At 39.9% G+C, this 23,003-nt stretch overlaps 1 protein-coding gene across 8 annotated transcripts in view; it reads left to right on the plus strand.

Annotated features, from left to right (window-relative positions):
* NCOA2 (nuclear receptor coactivator 2) overlaps positions 1-23,003 on the plus strand; it is a 249,769-nt gene that overhangs the window by 19,716 nt on the left and 207,050 nt on the right. The gene's annotated exons all lie outside the window — the stretch shown is intronic.

Genomic DNA, 23,003 nt, shown 5'->3' on the forward strand with positions numbered 1-23,003 from the left:
CTAATCAGCCTGTCTTAATTGTCTCCAGAAGGTTCCTGATTGTTCTGGAACCTTCCCTGTTACCTTACCCAGGGAAAAGGGACCTACTTAGCCTGGGGCTAATATATCTGCCTTCTGTTACTCTCCTACAGCCATCTGGCCCGACCCTGTCACTATATATATATAATAAATGTAGATTGATTGCACTGTGTCATCAGTGTTAGAGCCTGGGAATGCTACAGGGGTCAAGAACAGGACAACTGAGCACTTGTATCATCAAGGAAGATGACATGCATTTACTCAGGCAAATATTCCTCACTGCCTGCCCTTAGCCTCCAAATTGCGGCTGGTGAAAGATCTACCCAACTCAGATCTTGACAGTAAATAGTATTAATTAAATATAGGGCTTGACAATGACACTGATAACTTGGATCAAGGCCAGTAGATTTTGCCTTGGTTTTCTGAAAATTGAATTCCACTGATCTGTTTATCTGGCAGCTTTACAGTACAGTAAATTAAAGATCCACAGACACATGTCTGTATGTTAATGTGGTTGAATTTCTATTTTTGTAACGATGCCACAATGCCCGAGCATTAAAGTAGCTGATACTCAAACAGAAAACTAACTTTACTGGCTAAAGTACCAAGCGAATGTCAAGTTTATTAAGCTAATGTCTGGCAAAGTGCCATTGCAACCTCATTATTTTTTATATGAAAAGATTTATTGTGAAAAGTTATACAACTTCTTTTTAATAAAGCCAACGTTTATTTCTGTATCCAGTTTCAAAATGAACTACCATCACTAAAGTCTTATCCGCTTTGGGCTTGTCCACACTTGCAGAGCTGCAGTGGTTAGTGAAGATGCTACCTGTGCCGACGGTAGAGCTTCTTGCATCATTGTAGGTACTGTACCTCCCTGAGAGGCAGTAGCTACATCGACAGGAGAAGCTCCTTGTGTCAACATAGCGCTGTCTACACCAGGAGTTCAGTTGGTATAACTGCATCACTCAGCGGTGTGGATTTTCTATATCCCTGAGTGATGTAGTTAGACTAATATAAATTCATAGTGTAGACCAGGGCTTTAAAAAGAAGTTAATTATACCTTAATCATTTAAACATTTTTCTAGGATCCATGTACTTGACCAAAATAATTCCTCTGAGATTTTAAGGAAGCTGATCATACGAGTGTATTTTCTAGAGTTTGAGTAGTATGTCTGTAGCCATTTATGACTGGCATGTTGCTCAAATACCAGATTTTAGTTTACACTTTTAGAAGTTCCCCTTTTCAAATGTTTAGCTCATCTTCTTCCCATCCTTCCCCTCTCCTGAAACTCTTTATCAAAATAGCATAGACGAATCATATCTGCAGGAAGGGAGGGAAATACTTCTACTATGTAAATTAAATTCCTTTTTAATCTTTCATTTAAAAAAATAAAGATACTTAGCTCTAAGAGGACTTTAAAAATATAATGGTTCCATTGAAAACCTGCAAACTGGCTCTGACTTTTTTGTAAAATTCCTGAGTTATTTCTCTCCTTTCAAATAATTCAAATGATTGGCTAAAGCAGTGTTACACAATTGTACAAGAGGTGATTGAGTGGTAGCTTCCCTTTCTGTCTACAGCTGTGTTGAAATTTGTCTTAAATATGGTTCTGGCTAGTAGATAATATGAAGTAACTTTCTCTGCTGTTGTGGACTGGACAAACTGTGTTAAAACTGTTTTACAAAATCATGCCGTTGCCTTCCCACCATAAACAAAGGTGAGAAATACTGATATTCATACACACGAAGTATAGATAGTACATGTATATTATAAATCTGCATTAAAAAGCCTGCAGTATCCTGAGTGGGGGGAGAAGCATTCATTCTGAAGTCACTTTCTGGACAGCACTATACTAGTTTTATTACTATGAGCCGTATTCTGCCCCTCTGCCATTGTTTGGTACTTTTATTGCAGTAAGGTACTACATCTGGCCTTTTATTTTGTGCTTAGAAACTACAGTGATGACCAGTCTAGAAGTATGTAAAATAGTTTTGGAGGGTCATTAGCCAGCAAATCAGTTCAGTTCATCCTTGACCACCAATGGTGAGGATAACCATACGAGCACCTTGCCAACAAGAACAGTCTAAAATGTGGTTCTCTTCTTAATGGTATTTTAGTGCTCCAGTAGACACACCTTAACTTTGAACCAGGAGAGGAGTGATGATCCAATGGCTAAAGCATTGGGCTTGGATTTATGAGATCTGAGTTCAGTTACTTGATCTGCCACAGGTTTTCTCACGTGTAAAAGGGGGATGACTCCCTTTCTCCCATCTTTCTTTATTGAAATGGTAAGTGCTGTGGGGCAGGGACCGTGTTAGGGAAGTGCCTGGTAACAACTCTGTAGTTAGGGTTGAATTCTGAGTGGGCTTGAAATGCATAAATACTGTTTTTCTCTAGAAGAAAGTGACCAATGGGTGTGAAATTTCACACAGTGTTAATAAATTTTCTGTTTATCTTTTTGTTTGGTTACTCTTCATAAATATTTTTAATGGGAAGTCTTTGAATTTAGGTTCTAGCTGAATGTTTTCAGTTTTATTTTTCATTGTTGACTAGTTTCATTCAAAACATAAGACTAGCCAATAGTCCATCAGACCAATGGTCCATCTAGCCCAGTATCCTGTGTCTGACAGTGGTTGGTAACATGTTTCAAATGGAATGAACAGAATAGGGCAATTATTGATTGATCCATCCCTTGTTGTTCAATCCCAGCATATGGCAGTCAGAGATTTAGGGACACCCAGAGCATGGGGTTGTGCCCTTGACTATTTTGGTTAATGGCCATTGATGGACCTATTCTCCATGAACTTATCTAATTCTTTTTTGAACCCAGTTTCGCTTTTGGCCTTCACAACAATGCTTGAAAACAAGTTCCACAAGTTGAATGTGCGTTGTGTGAAGAAGTACTTCCTTATGTTTTGTTTAAAACCTCCTGTGTGTTTAATTTCATTGGAGGACCCCTGGTTCTTCTGTTATGTGAAGGAGTAACAATTACCAATTCACTTTCTTCACACCATTCATGATTTTATTGACTTCCATCATATTCTCTCCTGCCCCACCTCCCGGTTGTCTATTTTCTAAGATAAACAGTCTCAGTCTTTTTAATTTCTTCTCGTATGGAAGCTGTTCCATACCCCCAGTCATGTTTGTTGCCCTTCTCTGAACTTTTCCCAATTCTAATATATCTTTTTTGAGACGGGTCAACTAGAACTACGTTCGGTATTCAAGATGTGGGGGTACCATGGATTTATAGTGGCATTATGATATTTACTGTCACCTCTATCTTCTTCCTAATGGTTCTAACATTCTGTCATTCTGTTAGCTTTCCTGACTGCTCCTGCACATTGAGCAGATGTTTTCAGAGAACTAGTCACAATGATTCCAAGATCTTTTTTGAGTGGTAACAGCTAATTTAGACCCCATCATTTTGTACGTATAGTTGAGACTATGTTTTTTGATGTGCATCATTTTGCATTTATCAACAACAGTTTTCCTCTGTCATTTTGTTGCTCCATCACCCAGTTTTGTGAGATCCCTGTGCTACTCTTCGCAGTCAACTTTGGACTTAATGATCTGGAGTAATTTAGTATCATCTGCAAACTTTGCTACCTCATTGTTTACATCTCTACCCAGATCATTTATGAATATGTTGAACAGTCCCAGTACAGATCCTAGAGGGATCATTCTATTTACCTCTCTCCACTGTGAAAATTGACCATTTATTCCCACCCTTTGTTTCCTGTCTTTTTAACTAGTTACTGATCTATGAGAGGACCTTCCCTCTTATCCCATGACTGCTTACTTTGCTTAAGAGCCTTTATTGCAGGACCTTGCCACTGGATAACCCTTGTCCACATGTTTATTGACCCCTTCCAAGAATTCTAATAGATTGGTCAGACATGATTTCCCTTTGTAAAAGCAGTGTTGCTGCTTCCCAGAAAATTGGGTTCATCTACATGTCTGATAATTTTGTTCTTTACTATTGTTTCAACCAATTTGCCTGATACTGAAAATAGGTTTACTGGCCTGTAATCCCCAGGATTGCCTCTGGAGCCATTATAAAAAAAATTGGTGTTACATTACCTATTCTCCAGTCATCTGGTACAGAGGCTGATTTAAGCGATAGATCATGTACCACAATTAGTAGTTCTGCAATTTCATATTTGAGTTCTTTCAGAATTCTTGGGTGAATACCGTCTGGTCCTGGTGATTTTATTACTCTTATTCATCAGTGTGTTCCCAAACCTCCTCTGACATTTCCATCAGCAACAGTTCATCAGATTTGTCACCTTAAAAGAATGCTTTAGGTTTGGGAATCTCCCTCACATCCTCTGCAGTGAAGATTGATGCAGAGAATTCATTTAGCCTCTCCACAGCAACATTGTTTTCCTTAAGTGCTCCTTTAGCATCTTGACCATCCGATAGCCACACTGATTGTTTGGCAGGTTTCCTGCTTTTGAGATACTAAAAACAAATTTTGTTGTTTTTGGTTTTTGTCTTTTGCTAGTTGCTCTTCAAATTCTCTTTTGGCCTGCCTAATTACACTTTTACATTCCGCTTGCCAGAATTTATGCTTTCTATTTTCCTTAGTAGGATCTGACTTCTGGTTTTTAAACTATGCCTTTTTTCCTCTAACAGCCTCTTTTATTCTTGTTGTTTAGCTATGGTGGAATTTTTTGGCCCTCTTACTGTTTTTTTTTTTTTGTTTGTTTTTTATTTGGGGTATACATTTAGTTTGCGCGCATATTATGGTGTTTTAAAATAGTTTCCATGCAGCTTGCAGGCATTTCACTTGTTCCTATTCCTTTTAGTTTCTATTTAACTAGCTTCCTCATTTTTTTTGTAGTTCCATTTTTTTAAGTTAAATATTACTGTAGTGGGTTTCTTTGGTATTTCCCCTCCTACAATGATGTTACATTTAATTACGTTATGATTGTCATTACTGAGCGGTTCGGCTATATTCACCTCTTGGACCAGATCCTGTGCACTACTTAGGCCTAAAGCAAGAATTTCTTCTCCCCTTATAGGTTCCAGGAGCTGCTCCAAGAAGCAGTCATTAATGGTTACCTAGAAATTTTATCTCTGCATCCCATCCTGAGGTGACATGTTCTCAGTCAATCTGGAGATAGTTAAAATCCCCCATTATTATTGGGTTTTCTATTGTAGCCTTTCTAATCTACCTGAGCATTTCACAGTCTCTGTCACCATCCTGGTCAGGTGGTCAGTAGTATATTCCTGTAGCTGTACTCTTAACTGTTCAAGCATGGAATTCGTATCCATATCAGTGGCAGTTTGAGTAATCAAAGATTTTTACTATATTTTACTCTGTGCTTTCTTTCACATATAATGCCACTCCCCCACAGCATAACCTATTCTTTCAGTCCTGTATATTGTGTACTCTGGTATTACCATGTCCCATTGATTATCATCGTTCCACGAAGTTTCTGTGACAAAATATGTATCTACACAAAAATTAGTAGAGAGGTGCTGGGTGGGTCTGAGCAGATTGCTCCATGGCTGTGAACTCTTCATATCAGCCACTTAAATTGTCCATAACTGGTAATAGAAATTGAATACATTTGACTACAAGTGTTTTAATATAAAAGAATTTCCCATTGTTATTAATGTATTGTGGATGTTTTTACCTAGTGGCTTCTCCATTTGACACTCTTTGATCAAGTCAGTGTAAACAGTGATTGATTCAAACATCTCGAAGACCTAAAAGAATTGTGTAAGTAAGATCAGAGTAACATGTAGTTAGAAGTGTCACTAGCACAGAAAACCTGGGGAAAAGCAAAAATGTGAGCTTTCGACTATGTGCATAGCAAAGTGAGCAATACACAGTTATGCTTTTTTTTAAAAAAAAAAGCTGAAAAGTTCTTTTAAAATGTAATGAAAAATTAATACACTTCTACTGATGTTGACATGACCTTTATACTACTTTTACTATTTTAATTTTGTGAAAAAATAGGTTTATAAATGGAGTGATAATTTGGACATATGAACCATATTATGTTCTGTTACGCTTGTGCAAACACAGAATAATTCCACTGAAGTTATGCTGCTGTAATTGAAAGAGGAACATCACCTACTCTTTTAGAGTTTTCTTAGGAAAAGGAAAAAAACCCCACCTTTTTACCAGGATTGGATTTCAAAAGGGGAATAAAGGACCCTTCCACCCCCCACCGCCCCCCAAAAAGTGTAAACTTGCTATCAGCAGTGTAGAAGAGATGTTCTGTAGCACTCCTAATTGAAAATACTCTCTGATTTGCATTAGTTGAATTTACAGAAGAGATTTCTGCTGTATTTTTATTGATTTTGCTTGTTGCTGACACGGAAGCAGTTAATAAGGAAAATTGTCGTTTTTAGGGCTGTCAAGCAATTAAAAAAATTAATGGTGATTAATCACGTTGCTAAACAATAATAGAATACCATTTATATCCATATTTTTGGATGTTTTCTACATTTTCAAATATATTGATTTCAATTGCAACACAGAATACAAAGTGTACAGTGCTCAGTTTATATTCATTTTTATTACAAATATTTGCACTGTAAAAAAACAAAAGAAATAGTATTTTTCAATTCCCCATTGCAAGTACTGTCATACAATCTGTTTATCATGAAAGTTGAATTTATAAGTGCAGAATTATATGGGGGAAAAAACCCCTGCACTCAAAAACAAAACAATGTAAAACTTTAGAGCCTACAAGTCCACTCAGTCCTACTTCTTGTTCAGCCAATCGAGTTTGTTTACATATGCAGGAGATAATGTTGCCTGCTTCTTGTCTATAATGTCACCTGAAAGTGAGAACAGGTGTTTGCTTGGCACTGTTGTAGCCAGCCTTGTATATACCAGATGCGCTAAAAATTCATATATCCCTTCACGCTTCAACCATCATTCCAGAGGACAGGTGTTCATGCTGATGACGGGTTCTGCTTGATAACAGTCCAAAGCAGTGAGGACTGCCACATGTTCATTTTCATCATCTGAGTCAGATGACACCAGCTGAAGGTTGATTTTTTTCGTCTTTGGTAGTTCGGCTTCTGTAGTTTCCGCATCAGAGTGTTGCTCTTTTAAGACTTCTGTGGACACCTTGTCTCTCTCAGATTTTGGAAGGCACTTCAGATTCTTAAATCTTGGGTCAAGTGCCGTAGCTATCTTTAGAAATCTCACACTGGTACCTTCTTTGTGTTTTGTCAAATCTGCAGTGAAAGTGTTCTTAAAACAAACAACACATGCTGGGTCATCATCCGCCACTGCTTGCATGGAAGCATGTCCCCTGGAATGGTGGCCGAAGCATGAAGGGGCATACAAATGTTTAGCATATCTAGCACCTAAATATCTTGCAGTGCCGGCTACAAAAGCGTGAACGTCTGTTCTCGCTTTCAGGTGATATTGTAAATAATAAGCAGGCAGCATTATGTCCCATAAATGTAAACAAACTTGTTTCTCTTAGTGATTGGCTGAATAAAAAAGTAGGACTGAGTGGACTTTTAGGCTCTAAAGTTTTACATTTTTTTTGTTACATAAATGCCCTCAAAAGCAAAATAATCTACATTCGTAAGTTGCACTTTCATGACAGAGATTGCACTACAGTATTTGTAAGAGGTGAATTGAAAAATACTATTTCTTTTGTTTATCCTTTTTAGAGGTCAAATATTAGTAATCAAAAATAATAATATAAAGTGAGCACTATATACTTTGTATTCTGTGTTGTAATTGAAATCAATATATTTGAAAATGTAGAAAAACATCCAAAAACATTTTATAAATTTCACTTGGTATTCTACTGCTGAACAGTGCGATTAAAACTGTGATGAATTGTGATAATTTTTTTGAGTTAATTGTGTGAGTTAACTGTGATTTAATCGATAGCCCTAGTTGTTTTGTAATAGTGACAATATCTTGCGGGGAAGTAGAAGTTGAGTGAAATAGCACAGCCTAGGGTTTTGTGTGAGCATATAATATACATTGGGTCAGTTAAGAATCTTTTTTGAATTTTTATAATTGAAAATTTCTGTTTTTTTTTTTTTTTTTTTTTTCAAAAAAACAAACCCCAAACAAACAAAATAAAACAACGTATAATTTTTCCACAAAACTAAGTTTTGTTCATCTGAGATGAGGTGACATACATAAGCAACTGACTATTTTTTCATGTTGCTTCATTCATAGTATCTGCTAATTTTGTATCTTATATATAACACCTAGTGATGGGCTCCAGCAGCTCTTTACTGTTGCCATAAGGTCAAGCTACTCCTGTGCTGAATACTCAACGACCAGTTGAGTACCTTTTTACAAACTTGTTGGTAGCCAACTACGAAAATTTGTTCTGTTGGCCTTTTTAGTGTCTAGGAGTGCACCATCATCAACAAACAACTCCAGTAAGGTGGCAGCCAACCATATAGAGAAATAGTTAAGAATTTGAGAGTTTAACTCTAAAATGACATTTGAATTTGTGGTAGAAATCACATTTAATCCCATAAAATTGTCCTATATGTATAATTACATCCAAAGGAGTTAGGGAAGGGATGTAGCCCTAGGGAGAAAGGATCGCCTTGTGCTTTAGGCACTGGCTAGGAAGTCAGGAGATCAATTATCAGCTCCCAGTTTTGCCGTAGACTCCCTGTGTGACCTTGGGCAAGTCATTTCAACCATCTATGCCTCAGTTGTCCATCTATAAAGTGAGGCTTATATTTTTCACATGGCTGGGTGTAAGGATACATTCATTACTGTTTGTGGACTGCTCAGATTTTATGGTGTTTGGGTTTATATAGGTGCACAGAACAATTGCTCATTTTTACTTTCCAGTTCAGAAAACACTAGTCAAATAAGAGGCCATATTTTCAATTAGGTGTGCAGGACATGAAGTAGTGGAATTTTCAAAAGTCTTAGAGGGAGTTTACCAGCTAAGCCTGTGATCAATGGGCTCCTGCCAAATTATTAAATGAGAATCAGTCTAAATTGTTTTGAGTCAACTGTAATTTTGCTTGCTTACACTGTTAGATAAAACATCAAGTAGGTAGATTTAGACTTTTAATTCCATCTCCTGTTAAATGTGAAATTATCTTTGTGGAAGTACTCTCTGAAATTCTACTTTAGCACTTCAGTATTGGGTTAAACTCTCTGAATCCTCTGTAGAATTATTTTATTTGTTTTAGGGCCCTGTAGGTCAGGAAACAAAATCCACTTGGAAGTTCTGGAGTGGGGGGAAAAATACAATGCAGTCTTGCTCAGCTCAAGAAAAATGGGATATCTGTAAGTTACTATAGGTACTATATAGGTACGGGCTTGGCAGAATTGGATTTTTTTTTTTTTTAAATAAAGGATGGATAGTGATTGGTTTTTAAGCTTTTTTCAATATTTATCAATTTAAATTTTCAGTTGTGCAAAATCATGGGTGAATTGTTTTTCAGTTTTTGTTGACATAAATACCCACAGTTGTGGGAACTTGTGCAGGAGGGGAAGAGGTCAGACAATTATTTAATGACAGTAGATGTTGAGATTCAAAAAGTTAATCCTTTATAGCTGTTAACACAAATGGTCAATGTCACATGTTACAATATACCAAGTAAATATCTTTAAATCAAACTCTAAAAATTTCTCAAGTCACATTTTTCTCAAGTAGCATTTGCCTGTATGTAAATATCAGTTATCATCAATGGAAATATTTTTTCATTGGTTGCTGTGTGTATGCTGAAATTGATGTTTATTGATATTTACCAATAAAAATCTAATCCTTCCCAGCCTGCATATATAGTCTCTTAGTAAAGTCCCATGTAGGAAATGTTATTTTAAAATGAGACTGTTACTTGATTAGTGAGTAAGGATTTTCATAAACAGGGCTTGTTTTTGAAGAGATACTTTCAGCTTAAAAAAAAACACACCAAGGGTTTTTATTTTTAATTTTACTATTTGTTACAAGTAACACCTTAATTTCTAAATTCTACTAATTTTGTTGTTGTTTTTGTTTACTTTGTGTATTAGCTTTCACTTTGTGTATGGTCAGTTTCACTACTTCCTTTGTACATGTATAGTAAGCGAGGCCTGGTCTACACTGGGGGAGACAATTGATCTAAGTTACGCAATACGTGAATAACGTAGCTGAAGTCAACATACTTAGATCTATCTACTGCGGTGTCGTCACTGCGGTAGGTCGACTGCTGATGCTCCCCCATTGACTCCGCCTATGGTTCTCGCTCCGGTGGAGTACTGGAGCCGACAGGAGAGCGCTCAGCGGTCGATTTATTGCGTCTTCACTAGATGTGATAAATCGACCACCCCCCTCCAACGCGCCCAGAATCGATCGCTTCGGACATAAGTGTAGACATGCCCTTAGCTTACTCTTGTTCGTGTGTATCCTGCAGGCTTCAACAAAGGAAACTTTTTTGTTTAAAAGAAAATGATTATTAAACCACATAAATTGACTGGAGGATCAGACAGGTGGTGGTGTACTTGCAATTAATTTTAACTCATTTTTTAGAAAAATAGATTTTAAGTTAAAGGTATACCTCAAACTCCTAAATTATTGTATGATATGAAGATTATGGAACACACATAAGTTCTGCATTTTGACTAAAGAAGGAAACCCCAAGCATTCTGCATATTTATATACGTAGTGTTTAACCTGTATAAACATTTTAAAGTTAATCTGAAAAGGTAAAATGCTGAAAATGCTCAGTATCCCACATGAACAAAGTAAGAGGAGCATTCAGCCATTATTATCTTGAGCTTGCAACTTTAAATCTAACTTTTCCCCCCTAACGAACTCGCTCTACCTTTTATTCTGTTTATGTTGGACATTCAGTGCATAATACTCAGTGGGGAGTTTTTTTGGTGGGAGAGACGGTTCCATTGTAGATCACCTTTAAAAGATACATAACATACTTAGTCCATGTTTTAGCAGGCTACATATATCTTTGTTACAAATTAAATTGCATTTTTGAACATCTATGGTTTCTGATGTCATAAAGTATAAATTAATACAATGAAAATCTTATGGAATAAATCATTTTAACTGCTCTTAGCATCTCTTTAGGATTAGGAGACAAGCTGTGTGCTGTGCATTGCAGATATTAAGAAACATCAGAAGTTTTTTTTAACATAAGTTTTGAAATGAGTTGTGGGCTGAGCTCCAGTGCTGCTAGGAGCATAGCTCATTCTGCAGTAGTTCCATTATCATTTTATCACATATCAGATGCATTTATTTCAGTTTTTAATAACTTTGGTTAATGTTTTTAATTTACCATATAATTATTGTAACTTACTGCTGTTTCAAAAATAATTTACAAAAATGTAAAAGTATAGACTACTACACAAAAATAAGGCCCAAATACTTCAGTTTTTTAATTAAATATATATTTGATGGGTTGGGCTTGGTTTGTTTTTTGTAACTGGTGACAGCTGTCAAAGTTAGAGGCCTGACCTCAGAGGTTTTTTTTGTTCTGTTTTGTTTTTTTGTGAGGGGAAAGTAGGTGAAATAGAGTACAATCACCAATTTCTTGGAGAGTTTAAAAATCTTACTTTTACTTTTCCATGCTTTCTAAGAGAGGGGGAAAGCATTTTAATAACATTATTGAACAAAGATTTTTAAAACAAAATGTTCAGCATTCTTTACAATATTCTCATCAAATGCTAATTTTAAAATTTATTTCAATTCATTCACAAGAAATCCTCTGTCTGCTTTGGGGAAATGTAGATGCTGTAGTAAGGTTAGTCAGTTGTAGCAGAAGTAAGCAGGCTCATGAGCTTGTATTTGAAGTATTTCTGGGGCTGAACAATTGGGCTGCTTTTAACATCAAACTAGATATCTTGCAGTTGCTGGGGCTACCATTATTTACCGAAAATAATGGTGCCAGAGTAGGAATAGTGTAGCAGATTTTTTTTTAAAAAAAATTTAACATTCTGGCCAGTAAATACCACAGCAGGGTGTACCCCATCCCACTCTACATGCCTTCACCTCTCTGCAGGAGCCCTGCCAAATATATGCCCTGAAAGTGCAGCGATTAAGGCTATTTTGGATCAAGGGTAGAAATGAGTTCCAGAGATGAAAGGCCTTTGTGCAGAATGCCTAACCTGCCGCCACCTTATTTCCCCTCTTGGAAAGTAAAGCTCAGGTGCTGCCCTCAATTCCGGTAGGGTGGCCTGGGGAGAGCGGTGATCTCTCAGGTCGTCAGGTTCCGGGATTTTTAGATCCAAGCCAAAACCCTGAATGCCACCTAAACCCTAACTATATAAGTAGGGCCCTACCAAATTCACGGTCCATTTTGGTCAATTGCATGGTTGTAGGATTTTTAAAATAGTAAAGTTCACCGTTTCAGATATTTAAATCTGAAAATTTCACAGTGTTGAAACCGTGGGGGTACCCGCCCTAAAGGGGATTGTCAGGAATTGCAAGGCTAGTGTAGGGAGGTTACAGTATTGCCATCCTTACTTCTGCGCTGCTGTTGGCAGTGGTGCTGCCTTCAGAACTGGACAGCGGGAGCTGCTGGCTGGGAACCCAGCTCTGAAGGCACCACCAGCAGCACAGAAGTGAGGGGTGGCATGGTCTGTGGGGGTTGTCACTTTTGGCGGGAGGGAGGGCTGGCCTTATGATGGGTGACTGCCCAGGGCTCTGTAGTCATCCCCCTCCAGCCAGCCCTTTAACCTGTGGGTGCTGAGCCTGGAGCTGGGAAGGGGCAGGGCTGAGGGCACCCCACCAAAGGGCCTCTACCATGCACTGGGCTCTATGCTCCCACCTTCAGGAACCTCCCCTGGATGCAGCAAGCTGCTGCTGGTGATGGCGCAGAAGTAAGGGTGGCAATGCGATACCATGCCACCCTCACTTCTGCACCACTGCAGGCTGAAGGCGGTGCCTTCAGGGCTGAGCTCCCGGCCAGCAGCCGCACGCTGCTCAGAAGCAAGTGTGGCAATCCTATGACACCCCCCCCCCCCATCTACAATAGCCAGATTTCACAGGGGAGACCAGATATTAGCATCTGTAATGTTTTTTTTTCCACAGACATGAATTTGGTAGGGCTCACTGTATAAGTACCTACTATACAGGGGTGTTATGAGGCTTACTTCATTACAATTATAAAACACCTTGGAAATCCTCGGATCAAAGCTACTCCAGGAGTGTGAAGAAGAATGATTTCATTATTCTTGGTAGATGAATTTTGTCTTGATAATTGATCTGTCCTTCATGCCAACGTATCCTTATCCCTGATGTGTCCCTTTTAGGTGAGAGGTGGGTCATTCTCAGTGTTGGCCGAGACCTGGAGTTGTTCTGAATAAAGACTTGATAGTTGTGCCAAATTATGTGACTATAAAACCACCAGACTTTCTTTCTCTTGGCTCAATGTGAGGTTTCAGGTCAGAAAAAATGAGCACTTAAATACTCTAATCTACCCAGGCTGTTCACATACACACACACTTTGGTTTTGCTAGCTGCTATTTCTAAAGCCGTAGATGTAGTTTAGTAACTTAGTCAGTACTATAGCTATAGTTTCTTGGCTTTTATTTATACAGACACATTTAAATGAATGAGTAGACAAATAGCTAACTTATAGAATATCAAGTTTCCTCTTCAGAAACAATTTAGCAATTGCAAGCTCTGATATAGTGTGCAGAGGAACAATAAGGTATATACTGAAGTACAAATGGAAAGTTCTACAATACAGTTCAGTATGGTTTTTATAGGCAGTGGTTAGACATAACAAGAGGAATGGCTCAGTCTAATACTGATTGGATAGTAGTGTGGACATATTTTAATAGAAGTTGTCTTATAGGAGCTACCTCCTCCTCTTCATGCTCTCATAATGTCCCTGTGACAACTACAGCAACTGCTTACATGGGGAAATAGTAATAGGAAAGTGTTTGATATATTTTTAATTTTCTTTTTAATGCAATTTTGCAAATAAGGAGAGTCAGCATCATATGACCAATAGCTTTCCCCAGAACACCAGCAGATGATCCATGGATCACAGTTTGGGAACCCTTAGTTACAGTCATTTTCAGTGTCTTTTTTCCAGGATCTTATAGTTGTTAGTAGCTTGTAGAAACCGTCATCATTAGTTTGGCCTATGATTCCTCCAAAATATTTATATATATTTTTATTTGGTGGCATTTCTTGTGGTGCTTATCTCTGAAGTACATGAATGTCTGACAAATATTAATTAACCTCACTACAACCCTATGAGGTAGGGAAATATCCTTGCTTTTAAACGACTTGCACAAGGTTACATAGGAAAGTCTGTTGCAGAGATGGGACCAGAACCCAGATTGTCTGACTCCTAGACCTGTCCTTTAACCAGAAGGCAATGGCTAATAGCAAATGGAGTAGAGATAAATATCTAATATGTAATACTTCTTCGAGTGCTGTCCCTGTGGGTGCTCTAATCTAGGTGACGGTGCGTCCTGGCACTGTTGATTGGAGATCTTCGGTAGCAGTGCCTGGTCGGGACACACACACTCAGTTGGTATCTCCCATCTCATTGGAATCTTCCTGAGTGCGTGCGTCCCACACTCTCCTCAGTTCCTTCTCAACCATCCTCCGCTGAAGACAGGACTCGGGGCAGTGCTGCTTCTCTTCCCTGGTTTCTGTAGAAAACAGTAACAAAGAACATAGAAATAGTTATTAGTTACATCCCAGTTGTTTCCCTTCCTTTAGAATAGTTACATAGTTTGGTTACTTAGTTTTAAAAATAAAACCAGAAACAAACAAAAAAAACTTTTCGCCTCAGGCTTGTCTCCAGCTGAGACACTTTCCCCTGCCATTTCTAGTTCAATATGCCAGGGGCTTCAGGATTCAAGTGTGCTTCCTGTCAGGACTCCATGCCAGGACTGATGGGCACTCACGATGTGTGAAGTGCCTTGGCGAAACATACGTCCCTGCAAAATGTCTTCACTGTGCAAGACTCAAGACCAGGGCTCGTCACGACAGGGACCTGTGGCTTAAAATGTTACTAATGGAAAAATCTCTGCAGCTGCCTTCGAAGACGGGGAAAGTTTAAACCCTCTCCCTCATGCTCCCCGGCCAGATCAGAGCCAATTGGGAGCATGGCTTCACCCTCTCTGTAGCAGAGGCAAGAAGCCCAACAATCTCCGAGGAGAGACTTTAACAAGAGTAAAGAGATCCTCACCCTCTGTATTGACAGCGCAGAAGGCAGGCGCCTCAGACTGACACAGCGCCTCACCGTGGCTCCCGCAGAGGCAGGAAACCAACCTCCTGTACTGGGAAGGCTTCTGCGGCACCAAGTGCTTCAGTGCTAAAAATAGCCGCGGTACCGACTGCGCGCTCTGCTCCAGTGCCGACAAGAATGTCGGCACCGACCCCCTCCGGGCTAAAAATAGTCACGGAGCGGACTGCACGCTCTGCTCCTGTGCTAGGAAGAACGTTGGCACCGAGCCTGCCCCGGCACCAGCAGCAGATCCCCTGCAGGGCTCCTCCACATGCCCCAGGGCACCAGTGAGGCTTTCAGTTGACAATGCGCTAGAGCACAGTCCAGGCTCAGGGCAGCCCAGGGAGCAGGAGCAACAGGTTCTCACTCAAGGTGACCTCTCAGTGCCACCTGAGCCTAACTCCTTGCTCCTGGACACACAGGGCTCATTTTTTGAACAGCTGCTCTCCCCACCTGAACTGGCTACCTTTTACTGATAGCGAACCTGATGTACAGCAGCAGGCGAAGTTCTCCCCACCTGCCTCTCCTCCTCCACTGGAACCTTTTCTGCCTCAGGTCATGGCTCACAACCACCAGTCTCAGTTTCCCTACTTCACCCCTCCGTGGATGACACCTGGGTTCTCCTACCTTATACCTTGGCCTCAGTGGTACCCTTGGCCACATCCTCCTACCACTCACCCTCAGACCTCTTCTACCAAACCATTACCTCCTTCTGTGCCTCGATCTCCAGCTCCGTCCACTTCAAGGGTGCCTGAACCCCCTCCTGAGAACATGAGCTACAGACCATATCCTGACTCACCGACCCCTGACTCTCCATCAGCTCCAGATGGAGTTCTCTTCCCTCCATCTCCATACAACGTGGATGACTAAACAATTTCAAGAACTTTTCAAGAGGATGGCACTCAGTCAAGACATCAACCGCCCGAAGGCATTAGAACTCATTCCACTCGAGCTGTGTCGACATCCGTTGCCTTCCTACATAATGTACCCATTTCTAACATCTGTAAAGCGGCTGCGTGGTCATCTGAAGACGTTTGCCAAGCACTATGCTATCACGCAAGATACCGCGGCGGACACCACAGTAGGCCATACGGTACTCTCTACAGTACTCACTGCCGCATCTCCAAAGTCCCACCGACCATCGTGGGAACTGCTACACATTCACCTAGAGTGGAGCACCCACAGGGACAGCACTCGAAGAAGAAGGGGAAGTTCTTTGAGATGTGTGTCCCTGTGGGTGCTCCACTCCCCGCCGTCCTCCCCTCTACTTTGGAGTACTAGTATAATCGCTCCACGGTAGAGAAGGATTTGAGGAGGGTGCGGGACGCACGCACTCAGGAAGATTCCAACGAGACGGGAGATACCAACTGAGTGCGTGCGTCCCAATCAGGCACTGCTACCGAAGATCTCCGATCAATGGCGCCGGGACGCACCGTCACCTAGAGTGGAGCACCCACAGGGATACACATCTCGAAGAACTTTAGTTACTGCAAGGTGAGTAACTTCCCCATATATACAGTTTATTTTATTTAGTTTGAATTAGTTGAGCTTCATTTCTAGAGACATATTGTAATTCAAGGGTAGAATCTGGTTGTCAATTAATTGCTTCTGTAAGTGGGCTCAAATCCATTGAACTTACTACTTTCAGTGCAGTTGTGTTTGTGCCAGGCAGGTATTTAGAAACATTACAAATGAACAGGACAAATTACTCTGTGGCAACAGCTAAAATAAATGCTTCATAATGTATTCAAGAAAAATACACTTGGATTTTCTTCCTCTGCCCAGCCTGCTTCCATGATCTTTGCTTTCTGGTCAGGTCCTGCTAAAATAATCTAGTAAATGCCTAAGCTCTAGAAAGTAAGGCTGTCACATTGATGTTTAACTGACTTTGAAACAGTGCAGCTGTAAAGGGGAAATGAATTCTGTTCTCTGTCAAAGCCCGTAAAAGAGTGCTTATTTTAGCAGCTACTGAAGATGGAAGTGTTTTATTCCATGACTACATTGGTTGTCAAACTGGAAATATTTTCCTGTATTAATATTTGGAACTTTCCAAAATCATAATTTTCTGTTTTTTTTCAAAGCAGTATTCAGTTTCTGATCTCTGATCCAATCTTCTGCTCTTTTGGGCTCTATGGAAATCTTGGAAGTGTATTTTTTTTTTCTATTAACTACACGTGTATTTAGCTAATACCTTTCAAGCTACAGCGTGGGGCTGGAGGTCAACATTGCCAACCTGCCAGGAGATGGAGGACTAAGCCTAACATGCATTAGGCAACCACCCTCATCTTTATTGTGACTATCAGACAAAGACTTCTGTACCCAATATGCAGTTCTCTACCTTGATGTAAAAAGACTGGCCAACCTGTGGATAATAACTCATGCTGACGTATATTGTATTCTGTCTAATTAATTTTAATGGGCATTTATCACAGAACCATTATAAAAATGTAGCCTTTCAACACGAGTGGTAGCTTGCTGAAATATCTCTGCCACTTCAGCAGTGTTCGTCCGAGTACCAGCACTGATGTATTTTTTCAGACATATCTGGGACTGAAACTTGGCAAAGTATAATGGGGTAAGATTAGAGACAAAGGTCATGCCAAATTAGCTCCAGTCACAGTACAAGCATTGTCTAATACAGGGTCTCTCAACCTGTGGGTTGGGATCCAAAATTGGGTCGCCAGAATGTTTCAGAGGGTCGCATGGCAGCTCCTCTGGCTCCTGTCCCCTGGGGCTGGCTGGGCTCTCCTCCCTGCTCCAGGCACTGCAACCGCTGAGGTCCCAGCACCATGCAGGTTTGGCCCAGTTGTCATGATGACGGGAGTCCGGGTAAGCTAAATTTGAGTGAGTGGCACTGCAACGCCATGAGCCAGGTTACAACTCCACTTGCACACGTTTGGTCCAAAGCAGAGAGCCAAGCCCAGCCAGCCCTACAGTACAGGAGCTACAGGAGCTGCCACTGTGGGGTGACTGCTGGGCATGTCCCAGCTCCCTCGGAGAGTAGGATCCAACCAAAACCACCACAGGGCAGGGCTGTAACCAGGGCAGGGTGAGCAGGGCAGCCACCCAGGGCGCAAAGCCACTGGGGCAACTCGTTGGGGTTGGTGATGCGTGGCAGGGCTTGGGGAGGGAGCGCCACCTCTACCCCCTGACTTACCTCAGCTGGCCACCCAGGTGTCTGGGTTGGAGGGGCACAACCAAAAAATCGGGGGGGGGGAGTGTGACAGTGCATGCCCCACCTCCCCATCGCCTCCAATAGGGGGTGCAAATATGCTTGCTTGCCCTAGGTGCTAAAATGTCTAGTTACCGTTCTGCCCCAGGGTCTCCACCCCCAGACTATTATTAGGTTGTGACAAGCCATAAACATTTACAAATGGATCATGAGCCCAAAAAGGTTGAGAACCACTGGAGAGTTGTGGGTCTGGACAGCTGAGTTCTATTCCCAGTTCTGCCTAAAATTTTCTGTTGGGCAATACTAATTCTTCTGTAGTGCTGTAGGTGGTATAATGAACTTTACAGATAATTAAAAAGCAAAAATACCAGATCCCTGCTTCAAGGAGCTTACATTTTAAGGTTGCAGTCCTGCAAGAACTGCGTAGGTGCAGAAATTTGCCCTCAAATTTCTCCTTGCAGAATCAGGGCCCAAGTTAAATATAGTGGTACAAAGGATGACAAACAAAGATTGTTCAGGAGGTGAATAGGGAAAAGAAGAGGTTGCAAGAGTGAGTGAGATGTTTTTATATGCATCCTGTTTAGTTATTCATGGTTTTTGTTTATCTTAATATGTTAATATAGTTCTAGTTTGAGGGAACAAAGTTGTTAATCAAGAAGGCAGAGGTGATGGAGCATAGGGGTGGTTAAGTCTCTTTGTGTCACTTTTCCAGTGAAGTGGGGATGATAATGCTTGCAGGAGCATTGTGAAGTTTAAGGAATTAATATTTGTGCTGTGCTTTTCGATCTGTTGATGGGTGCTGTATAACTGCACAGCATTAATACAACATTACATATTTTAAATTTTCATTCAGAGGGTCCCTAGTCAGGAATAATTTACCATTGGCGCCTTAGTATTTTATGTCCCTGTGTTTTGTATATTGCACAGATGAGCATCGAGATAGTCTGAACATTCAGATAATAAAGGGAACTAAAATTCTACTTAAGCGAAGTAATCACTTTGTCAGGTTGTATTTTTGTTTGTTAGTATATGTCATATTCATTATTTCTTGGCAATGCTCTTTGACTTTCAAGGCTAAGGCAGTAGGGAAATAAACGTGTGGGTACATCCAAGGGTTTCGGTCTGAGGCCTATGCCTCTCCCCCATTTTTATCACAAAGATTATGCGATGCTGCGTTTGATCTGTTTCAGCCTCAAATAATTGATATGACCAAGCAACTTGTCGGTATTTGGTATTATGGAGAAAACATTTGAGATGGGGGAGATATTTCACTGAGCTACTGGTCATGTGGGAAGCTTCATTCTTATAATTTTTCTGATTTAAAAAAAAAAAGCTCACTGAAAGGAATGGGATGGATATATACCCTTCATTGGGAGTTATTGTAGACATAAGCCCATCAGAAGATGATCAGATAATAGTTTAACTTCAATTCAGATGAGTGAAAACAGAGGTGTATCAAGCCTCTCATTTAAAAAAGTTACTTTATATTTACATGATATCAAATAAAAAAGCCCTGTGAACACTAAATATGGTATGATAGACCAGTACCATTTTACTTGAGCCCTTATTGGCCCGTTTTATACTCCAAAAGGGATTTCTTGGTAGCTGTGATACTGCAGACTGATGTACTCTGGGCTTCACAGCAGTGCAAAGAGGGGCTGGCCAGCATTGCTTCAGGAAAACCTAAAAATGAAATGCTTCATTGTTTTCAGTGCTGAATGCCCTCTTAGCCTGGGACTGTCCATCACATTTAGAAGTCAAGTTTAACCTAGTTTTGTTTTTTAATTCCGAAAAAAATCCAGGATTCAGATGGTCGAAGACTTTGCTTCAATGTATTTTGGAAAATGAAACTTATAGCTTAATTTTTATTATTATTTTTTTTAATAACTAGTTTTTCTTCTAATAAACCCACTGTGCTGGTGTAAAACTTTTTTTTTTAATAAGACTTCCTGAGGGAACTCACAATAAAGCTATCAAATCTGGTATGAAATAATCAAAAGTCCTCCATATCCTTCAGATCTCTGCTAGCACCCTTCTTTCCTTGGTTCTTCTGCTCCCTCCACTACCACATAATCAGCGTGAATTAGGCCCGGAATCACAATAATTTTGCTGTTTTGACTCCCCAGAGCTGAGATCGGAGGGTTGTTTTGTAAAGAAACAAAAACGGACAGAAATCAACTTATCCTGTACCAAACACTCTTCTTTCACTCTCTTCAACATTAAAAATAAAACAGTAAAGTGTTCCTGCTACATGAATGAACCCAAGCACAAATTAGCTTCCTGACTACAGCAAAGGAAAATATAGTTGTATTTTTTAAGGAACACATATTTTAAAGTAATGAGTTTTTGTTGCAGTATGATTATATATTTAACAGGAAACCAGGTTGCAGTCTTTATGACTAACGCTTATTACTACTGCTCCTTTAGTTTCCAGGAGTTCATTACTATAATGTTGTGTAAAATCTTGGCGTATGTAGCAGATCTCACTCTGTTTTCTTTTTTGTTGATTTGGTGCTCAATGCTCAGTAATTATTGAGTTGAAATTCATTAAATGCAAAAGCTTACATTAATGTAAAGTTAAAACTTTTATAACTTCACATATACTTGCATTTTTTCTTCAAACTTCCCTGGTTCTTTGTCTCTAGAATGCCAAATCTGAGGTTTTTAAACTTTCTAGCTTTTGCCGCAAGATACACAGGTACAAATTCCGGTTGGGATACATGTTTTACAGTAGGAAAAAAATAATTTCACATTTTCATAACTTAAAATTGGCATAATTGATTTTAGTCAAATGCCCCAAAATAATTCATCTTTGGGCTGAGATTAAGCATGGAATTTTTTAGGAGAATTTTTTCCCCACCTGGAAAATTCCTCCTAAAGACAGGAATAGAATGGAAGGCACTTCTTAACCTTAGCTGTATTGTTTATTGGGAGATGCACTTCTAAATATAAAGAAAAACATATGAAGACCTATCATATCACGGTTGTTCAGAACGCCAACTAACTTGTTTTGAAAGGTTTATGTACAGAAATAATAATGTGGAACTTGATTCTGCAAAGAGCTCTACAATTGGGTGCAGAAGTCCCCCTGCATAGATTTGCTTGCAGGGCTGGGGTCTTGGTGTTGGGCATTATTTTTTTACACAAATCACCAACTTTACTAGTTTAGGAACAATGCACATTTTTTCCTGATAACTGGATGCAGTTTGAGATTTCTTTTAAAATGCTAGAGCTGTTGCTGTCAACATGCCCATTGCCATCACATACTAACATGGTTTGATAGCTGACAAAGCAAACATGCAAAGACTGACATCTGGGCCAGACACCTTTAATTATTATATGCTTTGATAAGCTTAACTTTTTTCCATAAACATGTGCATTATATTGACATCTTTCATGTTACTGGAAGTAAAGGCCTGTCCACTTTTCTTTATACCCTGCTATATTTAGTAGATAAAAGCTAACCCACAAAATTCACTTGGAATTTAAATTACTAGGCAGAAACTAAAATCTTGCCTAAAAGGTGACTGCAAGGGAGTTCAGTAAAATCCCATGCACTTGAGAAGTGTTGAATGTACCCAGTAGTGAGGATAAAGGGGCATTTTGAGCACACAAACAGCTTATTTTCCTTCATGCCGAAGGGCAAGGCTGTCATTTAGCCCTATTATGGGTCCTCAGCTGCTTCTCCATATAATGCCTCACTAAGGAGCAAATAGAATTGTGAACTTTGTACTTTGCAGATAAGGGAAACATGTATTTTCTGTTAAAATGTATTTGTCACTTTAAACTTTGTAGTCTTTTAGTGATTCTGGAATGATTTTTTTTATTTTATTTTGTAGCAAGGTAGTAGAAGAAATATGCTACGCGTCTGACAGTGCAAACAAAAAAAGATATGAACCCTGATTCACTCTTCTGCCTCAGACCTTTTGTCGTTCTGGTGGCCTAAAGCATGTGAAACCAACCCCCAGGGAAAACCCAAGCAGAATGGGGTTCTCTTTAGCTGGCATAGTGCTGCTGAAACAGTTCTATACCAGCTCAGCTCCCCCCTTTGGTGTAGTGGGCATATCAGGAGCTGCAAAGGTGCCTTAAAGTCAGCTTTGCCTCCCCCTTTCACCGCTCCATTTCAGTGGCTAAACAGGAACAGGGGAACTGGGAGCCATGATCTCTGCCCTGACAAGTTTACCATCTCATTATAGTTACGACTCAGTGATGGAGGTAAGGGTATGTACGTATGTGTAACAAAATGGTTGGCAGGAAAACCAGGAGATGAAGTAGTAAGATTATGTGGATACTCAGCAAGAGCTTGTGCACAACTTGATGGAGCAAAAATTGGTGGGTATTTTTTTAAGTAATAAATATCATTGTTGACTCATTTATGTATTTCCTTTTACTTAACACCCATCCTCCCACACACACACATGCATTTTTGCTCCAGCATGCTGTGTAGAAGACTGTGCTGCATATCCCCGTCCTGCTGTAACCCCGTCCTTCCTTCCCTTGTCCTCTCCCTTCAGAGTTCTCCTTTAAAGACCTTAAATCACTCTTTGAAAAGTCTGTAGTTTAATTTTTTCAGAAATACTTTTTTCCTCTTCTCATCTGTACATACTAGTTTGTAATGAACTTTGAAACTTACTTTATTTAATGTTTAAA

Source organism: Chelonia mydas, chromosome 2 (genome assembly GCF_015237465.2).
Source record: "Chelonia mydas isolate rCheMyd1 chromosome 2, rCheMyd1.pri.v2, whole genome shotgun sequence".
In the NCBI taxonomy this organism is placed as follows: Eukaryota; Metazoa; Chordata; order Testudines; family Cheloniidae; genus Chelonia; species Chelonia mydas.